Genomic DNA, 19672 nt, shown 5'->3' with positions numbered 1-19672 from the left:
ATGTATAATCACAGTCATTTTTTTAAAGATTTATTTTTTTATTTGAGAGAGAGAGAGCCTGTGGGCGGGGGCAGAAGCAGAGGGCGAGAATCTCAAGCAGACTCCCTGCTGAGCGTGGAGCGGATGTAGGGCTGGATCTCACGACCCTGAGATCGTGACCTGAGCAGAAACCAAGAATCTGACGCTTACAGACTGAGCCCGCCAGGTGCCCCCTAATCATTTATCTCATGTTTTCTTCTCCAAGTAAATCCTGGAAAGTAGGTAATGCATAGACAAATGGTGTCAAATCAGGAGAGTAGAGCACATGAAAGGGCCATTTTAAGGAGACTGGGATTTGGGAAACATTCTCAACAGGCAGCCTGATCTAAGAAACTCAGACTTCTACCAAACTTCAGTAAACTGCTGTAGTGGAGGTGCCTATGTGTTGGTCATTACTGTCTTGTAGTACTTGGCTTAACACACAATAAGAATTCAATAAAATTTGAATACGTTAATGAGTAAGAAAGAGGTGGTCCATTTAGGATGTCAGAACTAGGAGTATGTCAGAATTTAGTACATCCAACCTCAGGAGTGGCAATGAGTCAAAATCATACCACCTTAAACTGCACAAAGCAAATGGCTTGACCTTCTCTGACCTTACAAACTCCGGGGAATATAACTTTCAGTGACTTCCAACCTCTTCTGAAATGAGTGGCTAGAGTTCAAAATGCAAAAGACTTAACTTTTCCACAAACTGCTGTTTTATGCTATTAGCCTGGAAGAGGTCAGCCCTTTATATTTCAGAAATTTATTATGAAATTTCTCCACATAATGGTCAAATTAAATTACATATATTCTTATTATGGTTATGCTTTCAAGTGGAATAGAATAATATTTTATGGGAAAGATAAAGGGACTAGCAATAAAAAAATTGGATTTTACCAGATTCCAGCACAAGTGCTTAAGAAAGAGCATTTATTTTTCAAGGATCTTCGTCTTCAATCTATAAGATAAATAGATTAATTTAGATCTGTGGCTTTTAAAACCAATTTATTAAGGACTTTTAGTAGATCATAAATTCAATTAGGTGATTAAAACCATCATTTAAGCCTTTAAAAAATAAAATAGAAGCAAGATTTTTATATGGTATTGTATATATAAGTAAGTATTATGAAAATTAGTTTCCATTTCATGTATGTGTGTTTGTCAGTGTATATACTAGATCATGATAAAATATGCCTTTGTGGTAGATGTTTTTTTTAAAAAAGGTACTTGACCAGCTATTCTCCGAACTTGACCAGGTCTGATTTAAATATTCTAGCCAGGGCGCCTGGGTGGCTCAGTTGGTTAAGCGACTGCCTTCGGCTCAGGTCATGATCCTGGAGTCCCGGGATCGAGTCCCGCATCGGGCTCCCTGCTCGGCGGGGAGCCTGCTTCTCCCTCTGACCCTCTTCCCTCTTGTGCTGTCTCTCATTCTCTCTCTCAAATAAATAAATAAAATCTTTAAAATAAATAAATAAATAAATAAATAAATAAATAAATAAATAAATATTCTAGCCATTTTAGTTAACCAAATTCATTCTTGTCTCATTTCATTTTATGAAAAACATAAAAAGTATCTAGTATGGAAATCATGTTCTTTATGTTTTTAACTAACTAAGAAAACTAAACTAAAAAACTAAAAAAAACTAACTAACTAAAAAACTAAAAAAACTAAAGAAAGTTAAAACAGACAGAAAATAAAATAAAATTTGATTTGAATACATTACCTGATTGCTTTCCTATTTATTACATACCATTTAATGTTATACAAGCCTCACTGTCTATACATCAATTTGTTTCATCATTAAATATTTTGAACTTATACATACAGACACAAAACATAACATAAAAAATAGGAAAACAGAAAGTGATAAAGTAAATCCTTGAGAAAATTCCTGTTTTGTAGAAACCTGATATATTTCCATAAAATGTGACCAGTGTTAAGATACAAAAGCAATTTTTAATGATGTGAATATCCACTACTCATGGTCAGATAAGTTAATTTATCTAGAGGTACATATTAGTAAAGTGGATGGTGAAAATACTACGTTAAGGTTTTTAGTTAAGAAAATTGTTTTGACTTCCTTGGGACAAAAAGCATGATAATAATTTTCTGTAATTTTCTATTTTACTTTGCCTAGGAACTTTTATTACAAAGGTACAAACCACACCTTTACATTGACCTTTAACATTATTCTTAGAATTTTTATGCTATTCTAAAATAGGAGTTGTGAAAATGTATTTTTTAGATAGATCAAAACTAATTTAATTTTGTCATAGGGAAGATCTATAAATATTGAATATCAAACAATATAAGACACTGATAGCTTCAGCTCATTAGCAATCAATGATCACTTTGAATCTTCAGAATTTTTTTCAGGACTTTCTGATATTCCATTTCTGGTATACTATTTTTACTGAGTCTTTCACCTGTTGATTGATTTCCCAGTACAAACTGTAATACTGTCACTGTGAGGTCATCTTTATTATTATTTATTTAATATTATTATTATTTTTTTAAATACAAGTGAACCCTGTCCCCGATTTGAAAGTTCCTTTACAGAGTACTTCTTTTGTTTGCCTTTATTCTGAAGGAGTCAGTGACTCGGATTTCACATGTTTTATTTTTTAACCTTCTAATTCCTTTTACATGAGGTTCCACTGGAATTCTCACAGGTGACTTTTTTGACCCAAGGACTAAGCTTTTGTGCTGATTCCCAAGAAAGAGAATGAAGATGGCTAGCTCCTGCTCTCAGAAGCTAAAGCTCATTGGAGCTGGAAGTTTTATGTTACAGATTCTCTTTCCGGTCTCTTCCTTTCTAGAGATCCGGGGCAAAACTTCAGCGCCCACCTACTAGGGTCCATATCTAAGTCCCAAACTCCTGAGGGCCATTGGCATTACCAGCTCTCACTTTCTGAACTGGTTTTGATTTTGCTCTTTGTTTCTAGCACCTAAAATTTCACTTTACTTAAGGAAGTTATTTCTTTTGAAAGTTGTTATATTTTATCCAGAATTTCTGTGTTTGTATCAGTTGGGCTGCCTTGCCACATCAACTCAAGTTACCTTGGGACAAAAGTCAACCCAAAGCATTTTTCAGGTGGAAATTTCACCACACATATCCACTTACTATAAACAATCCACTTCCAGTACCAGAAGAATCAGGCCAATTGGTACTCCTCCCTCACAACATAAATCCCATTTAAAAAAAAAAAAAAAATGTATCGTTTAGGAGCACCTGGGTGGCTAGGTTGGTTAAGCGGCTGCCTTTGGCTCAGGTCATGATCCCGGAGTCCTGGGATTGAGTCCCACATCCGGCTCCCGGCTCATCAGGGAGGCTGCTTCTCCCTCTGACCCTCTCCCCTCTCATGCTGTTTCTCACTTTCTCTCTCAAAAAAAATAAATAAAACCTTTTTTAAAAGAAGAATGTATTGTTTATAGTTATCAACTATTATTATCATATAATTGAAATCATATTATATAATTGAAATTTGCTAAGGGAGTGGAACCTATATGTTCTTACAAGGAAAAAAAAGGCAAATTAAAAAGAAGAATGTATTGTTTAAAAGGCATAATCCTCTAATGGAAAGGGCACACTAAGTCCCAAGCAGAATATCCAAAAATCACTCTTAGACATATCATAGCAAAATTTTAGAACCCTGAAGTAAAAGAGAAAAATTATAAAAGCTTCCTATGACAGAAATCATATTGATCCTAGCTTTCCTACTCATTACATTGAATGTAAGAAGATATTGTTTTGAAAATACTATCATTAAAAATGTAACTTAAAATGTTACACATTTATACCTAGAATGATTACTAAACTATCATTACAATCGACATTTAAATATTACTAGAAGATGCATTTAGCAAGAGAAATATATACAGTAGAAAATGGGATACAAGAAACAATCAGGAGGGGGGAAAATGACCTATTGTTACATCTAAAGGGAGTTATAAAAAATTAGCAGAAATAGAAGCTAAAATCTCAAGTAATTAAAAAAGAAAAAACGTGGTGAGCTTATTTTTTTCACTCAAAGAGAAGATATATCTGTCAGAATCAGCTTCTGCTGTATATAGCAGTAAGTAATCTAAAAAGACTGAGCTTTATTATTTTCTCACGTAAAAAATAGTTTTGAGGTAGGTGATCCAGTGCTAAGATGGTGACTCTACCATTATTTATGTAACATTTATATTAAACATTTGTTTAATATTTAAACATATTTCTCCATCAACATGGAAAACTAATCAGCAACTATAACATCTCCTTCCAAATAAAAATACTTTTTGCAAGCTGTCACTTTCTCCTTTTCCTTCCAATATCCCATATTTTGTTGAAATCTTCTGGAGTTTTAATTTCTGGTTTTTATTATATTTTCAATATGCTTCTACTTTTATAGATGTAAATTTTGTTGATTGTCTTAAGGTTTGTAGTCATACTCTCTGTCAAGTATATTTAACTCTAATTTTTGCTGGCTTCTTTGCTCAACCCCGTTTTTCATATTTTATGAGTTCAATAGTTCTTGACCTCATGTTTTCTTATTTTGTTAGAGCAGATTAATTATTGTTTCTGAAAGACGTTCTGACCATCCTGTAAATTGGAATATGTCACTAACTTGCACTTGGAAATGAAATGATGTTTTGAAGTAAATAAAATTCTACATTTACCATTTTGCTTTGGAATTTAAAAATATTTGCCCCCGGGCGCCTGGGTGGCTCAGATGGTTAAGCGTCTGCCTTCAGCTCAGGTCATGATCCCAGCGTCCTGGGATCGAGTCCCGCATCGGGCTCCCTGCTCCTTGGGAGCCTGCTTCTCCCTCTGCCTCTCTCTCTCTCGGTCTCTCATGAATAAATAAATAAAATCTTAAAAAAAAAAAATTTGCCCCCTTTTATTTTCAAATATCCTGAGTTACAAAACATAAATCCAATGCTAGTCTAACTATAATTCCTTTGACAAAGATCATCTTTTGTTTACTGGCTTTCTTCATAAAAAACTCTTTATGAAGCTTTTTAACTTTGGAATTCTTCAATTTCTACATGGAGTCTGTAGATCTCCTTCACCAACACCACCAATAGCCAAGCTTGAGGTTTTATTCAGCTCAAGAAAATTATTTATTTTGTATTTCCTTTTCTCCATTTCCTTCACTTTTCCTACAACTCTTATTAGACAGATTGTCCAACTTCAGTACTGTCCTAATGTTCTCATCTCCTTATCTTTTCACGGAATATTTTGAGACAATCTGTTGACCAAATCAAGATTCAATCTTTGGATGTGTTTATCCTAATATTCAGTCTGTTCGAGTTTCTTTTATTGTCTGTTTTCCTTTTTTTATTATCTGTTTTCTTTTTAAAATTTTGCCCACCATGTTTTTAATTTTCAGTGTGCTCTAAATGTTTCATTTTGGTATAGCAATTAACTTCTTATGACACCCTCTCAATAATCTCAATGGATTTGAATTATGTGTTTATCTTTTATTTCTCTGATAAACACTCTTATTCTATATATTCATTTTTCTCCATTTTTAAAGTTATTTATTTCTTTATTTATTTGAGAGAGAGAGAGTGGGGGGATAGGGAGCAGAGGGAGAGGGAGAGGGAAAGAATCTCAAGCAGACTCCACACTGAGCACAAAGCCCAATGGGGGGCTGGATCTCACAACCCTGAGACCATGACCTGAGCCGAAACCAAGAGTCGGATGCTTAACTGACTGAGCCACCCACATACCCACTAATTGTTCTCTTTCTGTGATGAGTTCTCTCTTTCATGATGCTGAGTTCCTCAAATACTTGATTCTTTGTTGTGATGCCATGTTTAAAACTGAAGGTCTTTATTGATCAGGACTGGTAGATCACATGAAATTCTCTGTTCAATCTCAGTGAGAGCTACATTTGTTATAGGTATCTTGGTCCCCTTTCTTGTGGTTGTAAAGTTGGGGTCAAGTACCTAATACGGGAGCAAGGGAATAGTCTTCAGGGAATCAGATTAGCTGGCTTAGAAAGTGAAGGAGCCCTCAGTCTTCTGTGGTAGCTATTATTTAACTCTGGACCTAACACTTCTCTGCTCCCACACATCCTCAGAAAGTGATCTGGTTCAGGATTTCCTCTTTCATTTGAAAAGCTGTGCTGGATGTTTTAACATCAAGATACATGGAGGATTAATCCACTGTAGATATAGAGCCCTATAATTCCTCAAACTAATGAATATAATTTTAACTTATTGCTGATTTTATTTATTTATTTTTACATGAGGACATGTTTATAAAATGAAAATAGTAATATTTTATTTGCAAATATTTATAGTTTTGCCTAGATTTAATTTCACCATTTTACTAATTTGAGGGAAATTTTCATCTATTATGATCTGGGATGATATGTATGTCATAGAAATTATGGGTTCTTGAAAGCTTGAAAGCCTGAATTGCTAAAAGTGTTATATTTTATAACTACTAATTAAAAATTTAACTAATTAATAATTTATTCATTATTATTATCCCAGAAAATATTTCAAAGAGCTATTGTAAACTAGAGATGTTTATTTTTGCTCGGAGTATACGTTAACTTTTTTGAAATTAGATTCATAATTTTTTTTTATTTTATATGTCCTGCATTTGTCTGTATGTCTACATCTATATCTATCTATACATATAATTGTTATTTTTCCCAAAGATGATAACCTTATGGAATGATGAATAATAAAACATGCATTCATATCCTGTTACGAGTCTTACTAGGGAATATGTTTTATTAATTTTAAAAGCACTAATCATCATTTACTCTCTCTGTCAGTCAAGGACACAACTCTTAATAACCATATTTCATTTTTTCCTTTCATTATTTTATCTTAATTCATCTACCTGACTTTTAAATTATTTTTATATTTCATTTCTATTTTACAAAGGATTTAATTAAAATGTCTTAGTATTCATAAAGTAAGTTTTTTTCTTAGTAATCATCATGTGGATAACTTTTGAGTTAATGACATTTCCCTAATCTGGAATATTTTGGAATATTTAGCATTTTTTTTAACAGCAAAGATTGAAATTAATGAAGCTGCTGAACTTTCAGCCAATAACCAATGATAATCTTTTTAATTTAAGATTTATTTATTTATTTTAGAGAAAGAGAGAGAGAGCCTGTGGGGAGGGGCAGAAGAAGAGAGAATCCCAAGCAGACTTTCAGCTGAGTGCACAGCCTGATGCAGGGTTCCATCTCACGACCCTGAGATCATGACCTGAGCCAAAATCAAGAGTCAGAGCCTCAACCGACTCACCACCCAGGCGCCCCAGTGATAATCTTTCATATGCATTATATGGCTTGCTATGTTGCTACCTCACTAATGTGTATCATGTCTTTTTTCACTGGATTTTATTGCTACAGCTTTGTATTCTTATGTAATGTCTATAATTATTGAGTTATAGGCAAAATAATTTTGAACAACTTAAAATAAGTCTTTTTCAATATTCATATCAATCTGTTGAATTAAGGAGTATATTGATATTAAAAGACTATATGGGGTCTTTTAAATCAATGACTTTATAGTCTTTTAAGTTAAAAGACTATATGGAGTCTTTTTAATTAATAACATAGTTTTGGAAAACTTAGTTTCTCAATTGTAGTGTAAGTTCTATGCTTTTGGAAGTTTTTCTTTCACTTAGTTTTCCAACTTTTGCCTTTTGTAACAACTGTTCTACCCCCTTTAAAAATAAATGACCCAGTATAAGAAATAATTTTTGCTAGTTTTACGAGAAAAATCAACATCGTATATAACTTTTTCCTGGTTTAGTAGCTAATATAAAAAAAGTAAAGGGTCTAGGGCTCCAGCTGACAGATGCCCCAGACCTTCCTAAGGACAGGCTTCAAACACAGATAATTCATCATATACATTGTTTGATTTCCCATAAAAACTTTATACTTAAATTTGTACCTCTTTTAATGATTGTCTTATGCAGCTCTATGCAAAACTTGGGAGGCTTTTTAAAATACTGAATTTAGACTGAAATAATTATCTGCACCATGCACAAGTGGGTCAAGCTTGGAAGAGAAGAATTGCCCTGCCTTGAGTAAGACCCAAGAGGCAAGGCACAGAGCACATGATGTGAATCAGCCTTGTTTGATTATTCTCAATGAAGTTCCTCAGCTATTATGACCTAAATCTCTACTTAGGTTGCTTGTTTTCCTTGGTTCATTGTTTTAAATGTGCTGAGTTGTTTAAGATCAGTCCTAGACAAATACTAAAACATCCATGAGTCTGTCTCACCTTTGGTAGCTCCCTTGAGTCCCTTCTGTACAGAAGGCTAATGTATTAGCTAGTCTTCTTTATGTCTTAAATAACCAAGAAAAGTTGCTATGATACCCCAGTGATTAAAATTACTTATTTTTATAAAGTAATTTTACAGTATTACTTGTAAACTCATGCTGGACTAATTAAACACATCTTAGATTTTAGAACTGGTTCTCCAAGAAACTGTTGCCAGTTGATGGTGGGCAGTAGAGATTTAAGGTCAAGTCTACCACAGAGTATGCCTGCTAATCAACAAGAGGATTTCTATTTCTTTTTTCTTTTCCCTTCCCTTTTCTCTCAGACAATCCAATTGAGGACTCTGGAGACTTAGCTAAAGGCTAAGCCCTAGAGGGCAGGAGAAATAAAAGGCAGTAAAAGTACATATATTCTTATAGCTATTTTAAAAATTGAATTCATTACAAAAGCTCTCAATAAAAAATATTTCAAGGTCATATGATTTCATTGTTGAATTCTCTCAAACTTCTAAGAAATAGTACCAATTCCAAAAAAAATTCTTACAAAAACATAGAAGGAGGAAATATTTTTCAACCTGTTTTTATGAATCCAGAACAACCATGACACCAAAATCTGGCAAAGATATTACAGGATAAGAAAATTAGAGACCAATGTCCCTCATGTACATGGATACAAAAATTGTAGACAGCATATAGCAAATGGAATCCAGAATTACATAAAAATATAAGACATAATGACCAGGTGGATTTACCCTAGGAATGCAAGGTTGGTTTAACTTTAAGAAAACAACATAAGAGATGAATAAAAGTGATATAATAAAATTCAGAAAAATGGCATAATTATTTCTAAAATATAGAAGGGAACTTCTTCAGAAAACCTAGAGTCAGCACCCTACTAAATGATAAAATATTGGACCTTTATCCCTTACAGTAACAAGGCAAGAATATCTACTCTAATCATTTCTAATCAGCATGATACTGGAGGTGCTAGCCAGGGCAATAAGCAAGAAAATGAAATAGTAATTATAAATATTGAGGAAGAAGAAATAAAATTATCTTTATTCACATACAATAACAATTGCTTAAATAGAAAATCCTAACAAATCTAAAAATAATCTACTAGAACTAATAAGTGAACTTAACAATGTAGTAAGATGCCTATTTGTGCCTCTCTGTTTTAAAGTGGATTCGATGTACCACCAAGCCATTGGCACTCCCAGTTTCACTTACCATGCTCAATATATATGTGTATTTTTAAAAATGTTTACTCTCTTTTGGGAAAATATAAAATTTCACAAAGCCTGAGATCTGTTATCTGTTTGCTTCACTAATGTATCATCAGTGCCAAGAACAGTACCTGATAAGTGGTAAACACATTCAATAAATACTTGTTGAATTTAAATGATTTGTATTTATGATTAAGAATAGAAAGGACTAGTTTTAGTTTCACAAAAGGAACTTAACTGGTGAATGAATCATTGCAACTCCAATGATCTTGCTCTTGTTTTGTAATGAATCAGTTTTACAAGGCTTCAAAGTTAGTTATAGATGTTACCTTGACTCTGGCCTATGTGGTTAGAGCTTTCTTAATCCTTTTTCTTTTAAATACAGAGTACTTGCATTGTTTCACAAGAGTGCTGAACTGTTCTCACAGGAAAAAAAAAAAAAACCCTTAGAATACTGTCACAGTTTCTTCATAGAATGATCTTGTATTTTAGTCCCTATATAGTTTCAATTAGTTTTACCCATATTTTCTGATTGATTTCTTTCTGCAGTTTAACAAGTCTCCTTAAGTATTACTGAGTTAAACACTTTTAAAACAATACTCAAATGACTCTATCATATCCTGAGTGGTCATGGATATATTGAATTGTTTAAATAGAAGATCTTGGTCATTTCTGAGAATCTATTTAAAAGAGAATGTATGTGTGTGTGTGACTATGTGTGTATATATATGTATATATACACTTAATTAAATTACTTTCACTTTTAGGTCAAATTCTTAAAAAAATCCACTGCTTTACCATAATGATCTATGTAACTCATGTGTTTTTGGGGGTTTTTTTTGTATTCACACTGAAGAGTCGGAGTGACTACACAGTAGTTACAAAATCTGTACTGGGAACTCAAGCTCATTTTGAAGGACTTTTTTTTAAAGAAATAAATGATTGAGAATGACCGACTTTACCAGATGCATATATTGCTTGAGATTGGAAAGACAGTGATAAAGTTATTTGAGTCTTGTCAGAGTGATGAATTTAGACAATAAAGGAAAAAATATAAAAATTGACATGGGAAATATTTGGAACGTTTCAGCAATATAGTTACAGATGCCTGTTTGTGAACTTCACGGCACCACGGATTCTACATTCATGTCTAGAGAAAAAGCCATTTTTCCATGCAAGACAAATTTGTCACATTAAAAATAGTTCACCTACCTCATATAAAATAAATTTCTTTCCAACAGACTTTACACTTCCAAAGCCCCTTGCTATTTAGTCCCATTTGCACTAAAATGTTCACATATGAAATGGCTCACTACCTACCTAAAATGATGGATCCCTGATTTACTTGGTAGATTTATGACACTGAGTCATGTTACTTTGCCAGTGCAATGCTTATGTTCTAGAATTGTTTCATCGTATTTTATCAGACATATGAAGTAACGTTCTTTAGTAAATTTCCAAAAGTGATTTGCTACACTCTTAATTTTAAATTGCTTTCATTCATACAGAGACTCCCAGAAACCAAGCACAGGCTATAGTTTTGTTTTTAAACCAATGCAAAACAATTTTCACTACAGAAATTTATCAATATGCCGATGAGGTTTGAGGGAAAAATATACCTTACTTAATAAAGTATTTGCAAATATAAGGAAGAAAGGAAAGAATTTTTAACAACTCTGCATACATACATATAAAATACTTAACACGTTTATAAATCTGATAGCTCCCTTTTCATATTGGTGTGCTTGCTCATTATCTAATCTTTCAGGTTTTATTGTCTATGTTGCCATTCATTTACTTGACAGTAAAAATCAGATGCTATTAAATGTGCTTGTGATTCATACTGTTATTTATACGATAGTCTTTCCTCTACCTCATGAGGGCTATGTACATTCCTTTCATTTATATTGTGTAATTTGTTCAAAGGACATAAGTTTCAAGTCTATTTCTTCTTAATTAAAAATAAGTCTTTCCTAGGCAGACATTTTACAAAAGCAGTGTGAGTGGGTTTTCACCAGGTCTCTTACCTTTCACTGAAATGTCAGAATCTGCCAGTGAGATCATAAACCATGAACTGTGCGATATAGTTCTACATTATCATTTCAGGAATCCCACAGACTTGGTGGGTGAAGGGGAAAGAACCAGGAGAACAAGATCTCCCAGGAGAGAAGTCATCTCTATGTAGGATTTCTGGCCTGTATTTGTTGAAACTGCTTAGTCAGTGACCAGCTTTGCCTATTTAGTTTTCAGTGTGGCCTGGAATCTATTCTGGGACCCACCATATCTGAGACTGGCTTTCTCCCCCAGCAGTTGCCCCTTTAACTAGAGACTGCCTGCTCCATTAAGAGAGGATTATGTGCCATTGGGAAAAATTTAAATGTGGCCACTCAGAGTGGGAAAGCCTCATTTGAAAGCAACCTGTGCAACCCAAGGACTTTGGTTTAATGGAGTTACTTTTGGCTTTTAATCCCAGGTACAGATCCCACTAAGTGTTCTTAACCCCCAGTGGAAAGAGAGGTCCAAGTAAAAAATCCCTCATCTTAACTCAGAACTCCAATCCATTAGTCTCCAAATTTATAGGATAATTGGTAAATTCTGCCAATGATTTTACATGTAATCCATAAATTTCATTTATTTATCCCAGTGTTTTATTCATTAAGTGATTTGATAAACCAATAATTATTAATTAAATAATTACTGTGTTCTAGGTTATCTTCTAGACACTGGAGATACAGTAGTGAGCAAAAGAGACCAAGTCCCTGCTTTTAAGTACTTGTTTTCTAATAGAAATATTGACCTACTTTCTCAGGAATGGGAGTCATGAGTCAACTCTAAATTATGTCCTTTAATCTAGCCCCAACCGTCCTATATCTAACTATAAATCCTTAATAATATTTATGTTCATCATGTTTTTATATTTTTATAGGGCTAATGTAAGGTTTCCTTTGTGTTTGAAGCTTTGATCATTTAAATAGTTTTTGGAGGATTACTCTGGAAGAATGGACTTCCATTTTCCCAGAAAGGAAAACAAATACCATTTGAACTCAATAACTTGAGTAAGGTATGTAGAGTCATAATTTTCTGTCTAACTGGGTCAGAAAAATAAGACTACCTTCCTCATCATAAAGATATTCTAATTCTGTTTCTTTCCTTTTCCTGTGACTCTTTCCTTCTTCCCATTGAATGGCAATTCTTAGATCAGGATTGTTGCTATAAGAAAATAAGGAAAGGAAATATTGAGGCTTAATGGTTTGAATAGAAAAAATATAATGTATATTTTTTACAGAAGTTATACATGAACCTATATATAAGAATATGAATTCATTTTATTGACAAACATGTCTACAGCACGCTTATGCTAATCTATTGGATCAGATATATGGCAACACTGCTATGCAAGAACACTGCCAATACAATGTATGAGGCATTCACTTTCAAAAATAACACTGATAATTATTGGCCAAGTAAATGTAACCATCAAAAACAGAAACTATCCTGAAATATATAGAAATTAGTTCCATAGGGAGAAAAAGAAAACAAACACCCAGGCTGCCAACATCTACTTCACGGGTCCAAAACAGTGACAGTGTTGAAATCTTCTGGAAATTAAAGTTGTATTATATTGAATTTTTTATAAAAGTGTTGGAATATTTTTGGCTTCTGGATAGACTACAAACAAAATTCAATGGAAAAACAACCCCGTCTTTTTTCTTCCTTATGTAGGGAAAAACCTAGTTCTTCTCTACTGCGCATTTCTGCCCTGGGTGCCTCCTTTACTACTCCCACTGGACACTTCACTTCTGACACTCCGGGTCACCAAATGCATGGAAGTTTTCCCCACAACAAGCAATTCTCTGGGACACAAGCAGGGTGTCTGGGAATATAACTCAATTCGGACACTATCTACCTGGAGATAGCATCAGCTTCCACAAGTTAAGGGCTCAGTCCAAGACTTTCCTCCCATCCCCTCATATGAGATACCAGTCACAAGTCCAGATTATCACTTGTGTCTCTGACCAACTGGCTATAGATTGGAGGTTCCAACAACCCCCGCTTTGGGTTGGATTAATTTGCTGGAGTGGCTCACAGAACTCAGGGAAACATTTGTTTACTTGTACGAGTTTATTAAACAATTTGATAAAGAATATAGATGAATAGCCAGATGAAAAGATACATATAGTAAGTCTGGGAGGGTCCTGAGCACAGGAGCTTCTGACCCAGTGGAGTTGGGGTGTCACCTACCAGGTATTGAGGTGTCTGCCAAACTGGAAGCTCTCTGAACCCTATGCTATTGGGATTTTATGGAGGCTTCCCCAAGTAGACATGATAACTCAAACTCTTTCTAGCCTCTCTCCCTTCTCTGGAGAAGTGGGGTGGGGAGGACTGAAAAATTCCAAGCTTCTAATCATGGCTTGGGCTTCTGGTGACCAGCTCCATCCAGGATCCCACGAGGAGCTCACCCAGAGTTGCTTCAATAAAACAAAAGATGCTCCTAGTGCTCTTATCACTTAGGAATCTAGGAAACAAGGGTTTTAGGAGCCCTGTGTCAGGAGCCAGGAACTGGGGGCAGAGACCAATATACACATTTTCTGTATACATACAAAACCATTCCCAATATTAAAATTGACTCATCTTAACCAAATGTTATAGTGTGGCCCCCTTTTTCATTTCATTTCATTTCATGGTCAGAATTTGGCAAATGGAGAGGAGGCATACTGTTTGTCAGAGACAGGGAGGTAAAACCCTCCCAGTGTGGGATGTATAGCATCAATAAGGAAGTAGCAGCATAGCCAAACTTCACAAAACAGTTAACAGAACAGAAAGAAGTAGTAAATGGAAAAACTATCAGTGTGGTAACAAACAATTTCCTGATAACTAAGGCTGATAAAGCAGCATCTACATGAACATAGACTTTAAATTTGAGATGAGGGTGATTTGGGAAGGGCAGTGCCCTGTCTAGTTTATTGTGGATAGATCTTTTAAGGTGGAAATATTTTATTTTATTTTTTTTTAAGATTTTATTTATTTATTTGACAGAGAGAGAGAGAGAGAGACAGTGAGAGAGGGAACACAAGCAGCGGGAGTGGGAGAGGGAGAAGCAGGCTTCCCGCTGAACAGGGTGCCCGATGTGGGACTCGATCCCAGGACCCTGGGATCATGACCTGAGCCGAAGGCAGATGCTTAACGACTGAGCCACCCAGGCGCCCCTAAGGTGAAAATATTTTAAAGAAGAGTAAACATAGGCTATATTATTTGGATAACAGAATATGTGTATGGAGTTCTTTTAAAATGGTTTCCATGGTCATCAGTTCATTTGCAAGTCATACGAGGTAAGGCAGGAAAGGTACTATTATGCTGAGATTCATGGGAGCAATTGACTGGTTCAGCAAGAATTGGAGCAGAGATCCAAATCTAAGCCCTCTTTCCATTACAACTATATGGCTCCATACATGTACTACTGTGTTTGGGGAGCTTAATATGTAAGTGTTAATTGTACTCAGCATACACCCACAATCTCAAATTCTTATTCTACAAATGAAAGTGACAATGGACATATGCAATATTAGGTATTTTGGGGATCTTCATGCAAACTGTAAGAACGACCTGAAATTGAGAACTTATATAATAACAGAGCAATTTTAAGAACACTAAAGTTGCATACAGTCTCATTTTTCTTTCCTCAACAAAACAAGCAAAAGCAATGAATCCAATTTCTCTCTGGAATTTCTAAAGATACCTTTATCTCTGGTGTCCTGAAATTTCATTTATTGTAGTGATTTGGAAAACCTAGAGTGTTTAAGTACAGAAACTCATTTTCTAGGATAATTTATCTCGTAACAGTTTCATTGTTTTCTCCTCAAACTCCAGTTAATCAGATATTGCCCTTCCTGCAATGACTGTTTGATTTTCACTCTTCTCCCTGGTTTTGTAGCCTTAGCCTTTCTGGTTCCACTTTGGGATTATTTCTCACCTATGTATTTTGAGCCTTTCATTAAACTTTTATTTTCCTGCTTATACATTTTACCTTTCCAGGGCTATAGTTTACCTTCTGATTATTCCTTTGCAATAACTTCTGTTCTTATTGCATGGATACAATATCTTCTTATCTCTATAAGGTATTAATTATAATTATTGGCAATATTCTCCTGCTCTTTCCATTGTCCTTTCTTCTTTTGTTTATTTTTGTTATTGTAATATTTATGTGAAGTTTTTATCTTTTTAAAGATTTATTTATTTATTTGAGAGAGAGAGAGCATAAGCAGGTAGAGGGGCCGAGGGAAAGGAAGAGAGAGAATCTCAAGTGGACTCCAGGCTAAGTGTGGAACCTGACATAGGGCTTGATCTCACAACCCTGAGATCATGACCCTGAGATCATGGGCTGAGCCAAAATCAAGAGTCAGTTGCTTAACCAACTAAGCCACCCAGGCGCCCCTATGTGAGGCTTTTTAAAAATGTGTTTTGGTCTGTATTTTTTATTCATACTTAAAAATGAAGCACAAGAAAGTTTTTAGAGTTTCCATGTAGATGAACAAGGAAAATCTATTTTTCTCTACTCTCTCAACACTTCTGACACCTAATGTTTGGGTTTTTCACACTAAACAGTTCTTCAGTTCTTTGCAGACACCAACTGGGTGTCCTACAATTTAATTCATTAATTCCTACAAATTACTTGTAATTAGTGCAAGCCCAAAGGTTAAGGGCTCGGTCCCACAAAACTGCCCTCCACTTTTGAGGCCAATCCTAAGTCTGTAAGAGCAGCACAAATTAATGAATGACCCAAGGTAAACTTAACAATAAGAGTGCAAAAAAATTATGAAAAACTTTACTGAAAAAAGAAAGATAACAAAATGCAAAGTTATCTTTATGTTAATTTATAAATTGAATTCAATCCAAATAAAAATACTAGCAAGTTTTATTTTTCAATCAGACTAGAGAAGTTGTTACTAAAATTGACATATAAATGAACATTCTATGACATAAAACCATCATAGACTAACATTCAAGACTAGCCGTGAAAACACTAAAAACAAAAAGCTGTGATGGTGTATTAGCCTCCCAGCCATTAAAACCTCGGTAATAGAAATAGTATGTTACTTGTGCACGAATAGACAAATAAAACAGTGGAATTGAATAAAAAGTCCAGAAATAAGCCGAGGCACATACAGATATTTAATATCTGATAAAGTTAACATTTCGAATCACTGGGGCAATGGTGGACTTTAAAGAAAAATAGAACCATGGTAAATGATTAGCCATCGGAAAGAGGAAATTCAATCCTCACCTTACATTACACACAAGAATAAACTTTAAATGAATCAGGGATCTAAAAGTAAAATAATAATAATAAAACTATGCAAATCCCAGAAGAAAACACTAGTAAATTTGTCAATAATGTAGGTATAGGAGATGGTTTTCTAACTATGATTCAAAAATCCAAACGCAGTGAACAAAAGACTGACAAATTTGACTAAGATATTTTTTAAAACTTTCCATAGCAGGGGCGCCTGGGTGGCTTAGTTGGTTAAGCGACTGCCTTCAGCTCAGGTCATGATCCCAGGGTCCTGGGATCAAGCCCCGTATCAGGCTCCCTGCTCAGCCAGAGGCCTGCTTCTTCCTCTCCCACTCCCCCTGTTTGTCTTCCCTCTCACGCTGTTCTCTCTCTCTCTCTCTCTCCCTGTCAATTAAATAAATAAATAAAATCTTAAAAAAAAAAAAAAAACTTTCCATAGCAAAACACACAAGAAAAGCAAAAGGAAATTGAAACAAAAGAAGAAATTTGGGGCACTATATATCATGTATAATACCATTACTATATGAGGAACACTTACACACTGAGGTAAAAACAGTCCTAACGAACAGATAAAAAAATTGCTAAAGACATGAACAATTCTTATTAAATTTCTATTTAATGGCTCTAAACAATTTCTATGAAAATGGCTCTTAAATATATGGAAAGATATTTAATCTCAATCATACTTAGCTGCCTCTAAATAAAAATTATAATGAGATATTTATAAGATATCATATTAGCATAAATTAAAAACATATAACAATAAATTTCCAATAAAAACTACTAAAAAATAAGAATTTTCTGTTAGAGTAGTTGCAGGGATACAGGGACTCTCTTACATTTATTTTTCGACCCTACGTTTCCACTTCTTGAATTTACTTTGAAGATACTCTTCCAACATAGGGAAACATATATATATGCACAAGATTATTCATTACAACATTGTTTGTAATTGCATATTGAAAATAAAATGAATGGCCATACATAAAAGAGTGGTTGTGTAACGGATAGTACACATAACATAGTACAGTGCAGCTATATAAAAGATTTAGGTAGGGCACCTGGGTGGCTCAGTCGTTAAGCGTCTGCCTTGGCTCAGGTCATGATCCCGGGGTCCTGGGATCCAGCCCCGCGTCAGGCTCCCCGCTCTGTGCGAAGCCTGCTTCTCCCTTCCCCACTCCCACTCCTCCTGCTCGTGTTCCCTCTCTCGCTGTGTCTCTCTCTGTCAAATGAATAAATAAAATCTTTAAAAAAAAAAAGATTGAAGTGTATGTGAACTGATATGGAGGGGTTTTCAAGATACATATTCTCAAGGGGAAAAATACCTAGAGCTTCACATTCTTCTTAAGAACAAAATAAAATATATGTATATATAGCATATAATATATGTATGGAAATAATGTATGTATATTATATAAGCATACATATATGTGAATTACTATATGTATAAAATACATAAAAACAAATTGTATATATTTTCTCTGCGCATAAAGAAATGAACAGAAAGGGTACACAGAAACACAAAGAATAAACTAGAAATGAATGACATTGGTTTCTTGTAGGAGGTGGGTGGAAATAGGTTGCAAATGATGGAGATTAAAATGGGAGAGAATGGATACAAGTGACATTTAATATAAATATATAAGATATAAGTATCTGAAATGCATTTTAAATTATCCACTCTAGCTGCTTATTAGCAGCTTTGAAGAAGGATTTCTTCAAGGAAAGCTTTAAAACCAAAGGCTAAAAGGAATTTTTTGGATTATCTGTGGATTTGGTATTCTTGGTAATCAGGAACTGTGTGTCCTCTCGAGATACAAATGAATAAGCAAAACTCTAAGTCAGAAGTCACCTTCTGCAAAGCTGGCCTTACATAATTATCTTAGAGTTTTCAAGAGATTTAATTTATTGTATGTTTTTATATACACTATAATAAATTGGTTATATTGTGGCTCAATTTTTAAAATTTATTTCTAAAAACTACAAGTGATGTCTAAAAAATACATATGTAAATGTTTGATTTAAAAAGATTATTATTAAGATATTTTTCTCATCAAATCTCCAGAGGCATAGTAACTGGTAACGGTAGTTTCGAAGTATAGTCCAAAAAAAGAAAAATAAAAGTGAAAGCAATTGCTTCTAAGCGTCTATTCTATTCGAGGTAAAAGAGAAAAATTCTTGAGAGGAGAATAATGTTATTCAAGAAGATTTTCTAAATAAAGATTTTTAGGCCAATGGTAAAAATTATAGGAATCAATTTAAACCAGTTTTACTCCTTTTGGAATTTAAAAATCAAGCCGTTAAAATTAACAGTTGCAGCGTTAACAGTGAATGCCTGTTAAAAATGAAGCAGTTAATCACCAGGAGCAGCATATTAAAACTGTTAATTTGTAGGTTTGCAACTTCCTTTTAATTAGAGCTGTAGGAAAAGTTTCTTATTCAAGGTAAATTTGAGATCTCATGGCTCTCTGTCATGCTTGTGAAATTTCACACACACACACAAAAAGTCCTATTTTAGAGGGCATGGCTGGGGTGATAAAGGGAAATTCAAGTGCTTGATTTCAGAGGATTAACCTGTTTGTTTCCTCTTGACCTTTAAATGTAAACCGTAACTGAATGGCAATGCTTTTGATTTCTAGGAAGTGACCAAAACCATTAGACTGGGTAGGCATTTTGCAGAGTGAGTGGATTGCATCTAGATGACACAAACAGAAATAGAAAGAGAAAACAAGAAGACATTTCTGGAAACAAGATCTAAAAAGCTACCATCACTGAGGCAGCTTTCAGGAATAAAAGAGTTGTTGATAACCCTGTATTTGAGGTCAATAGGTTTTGGTCCCTGGGGCCAGCTTCTCTGACCAATACTTGTCTGATTGTAGTT

This window comes from Mirounga leonina, unplaced genomic scaffold, assembly GCF_011800145.1.
Source record: "Mirounga leonina isolate KUSES-001 unplaced genomic scaffold, KU_Mleo_1.0 Mir_170, whole genome shotgun sequence".
Classification (NCBI taxonomy): domain Eukaryota; kingdom Metazoa; phylum Chordata; class Mammalia; order Carnivora; family Phocidae; genus Mirounga; species Mirounga leonina.
This window is presented reverse-complemented; position numbering follows the sequence as displayed.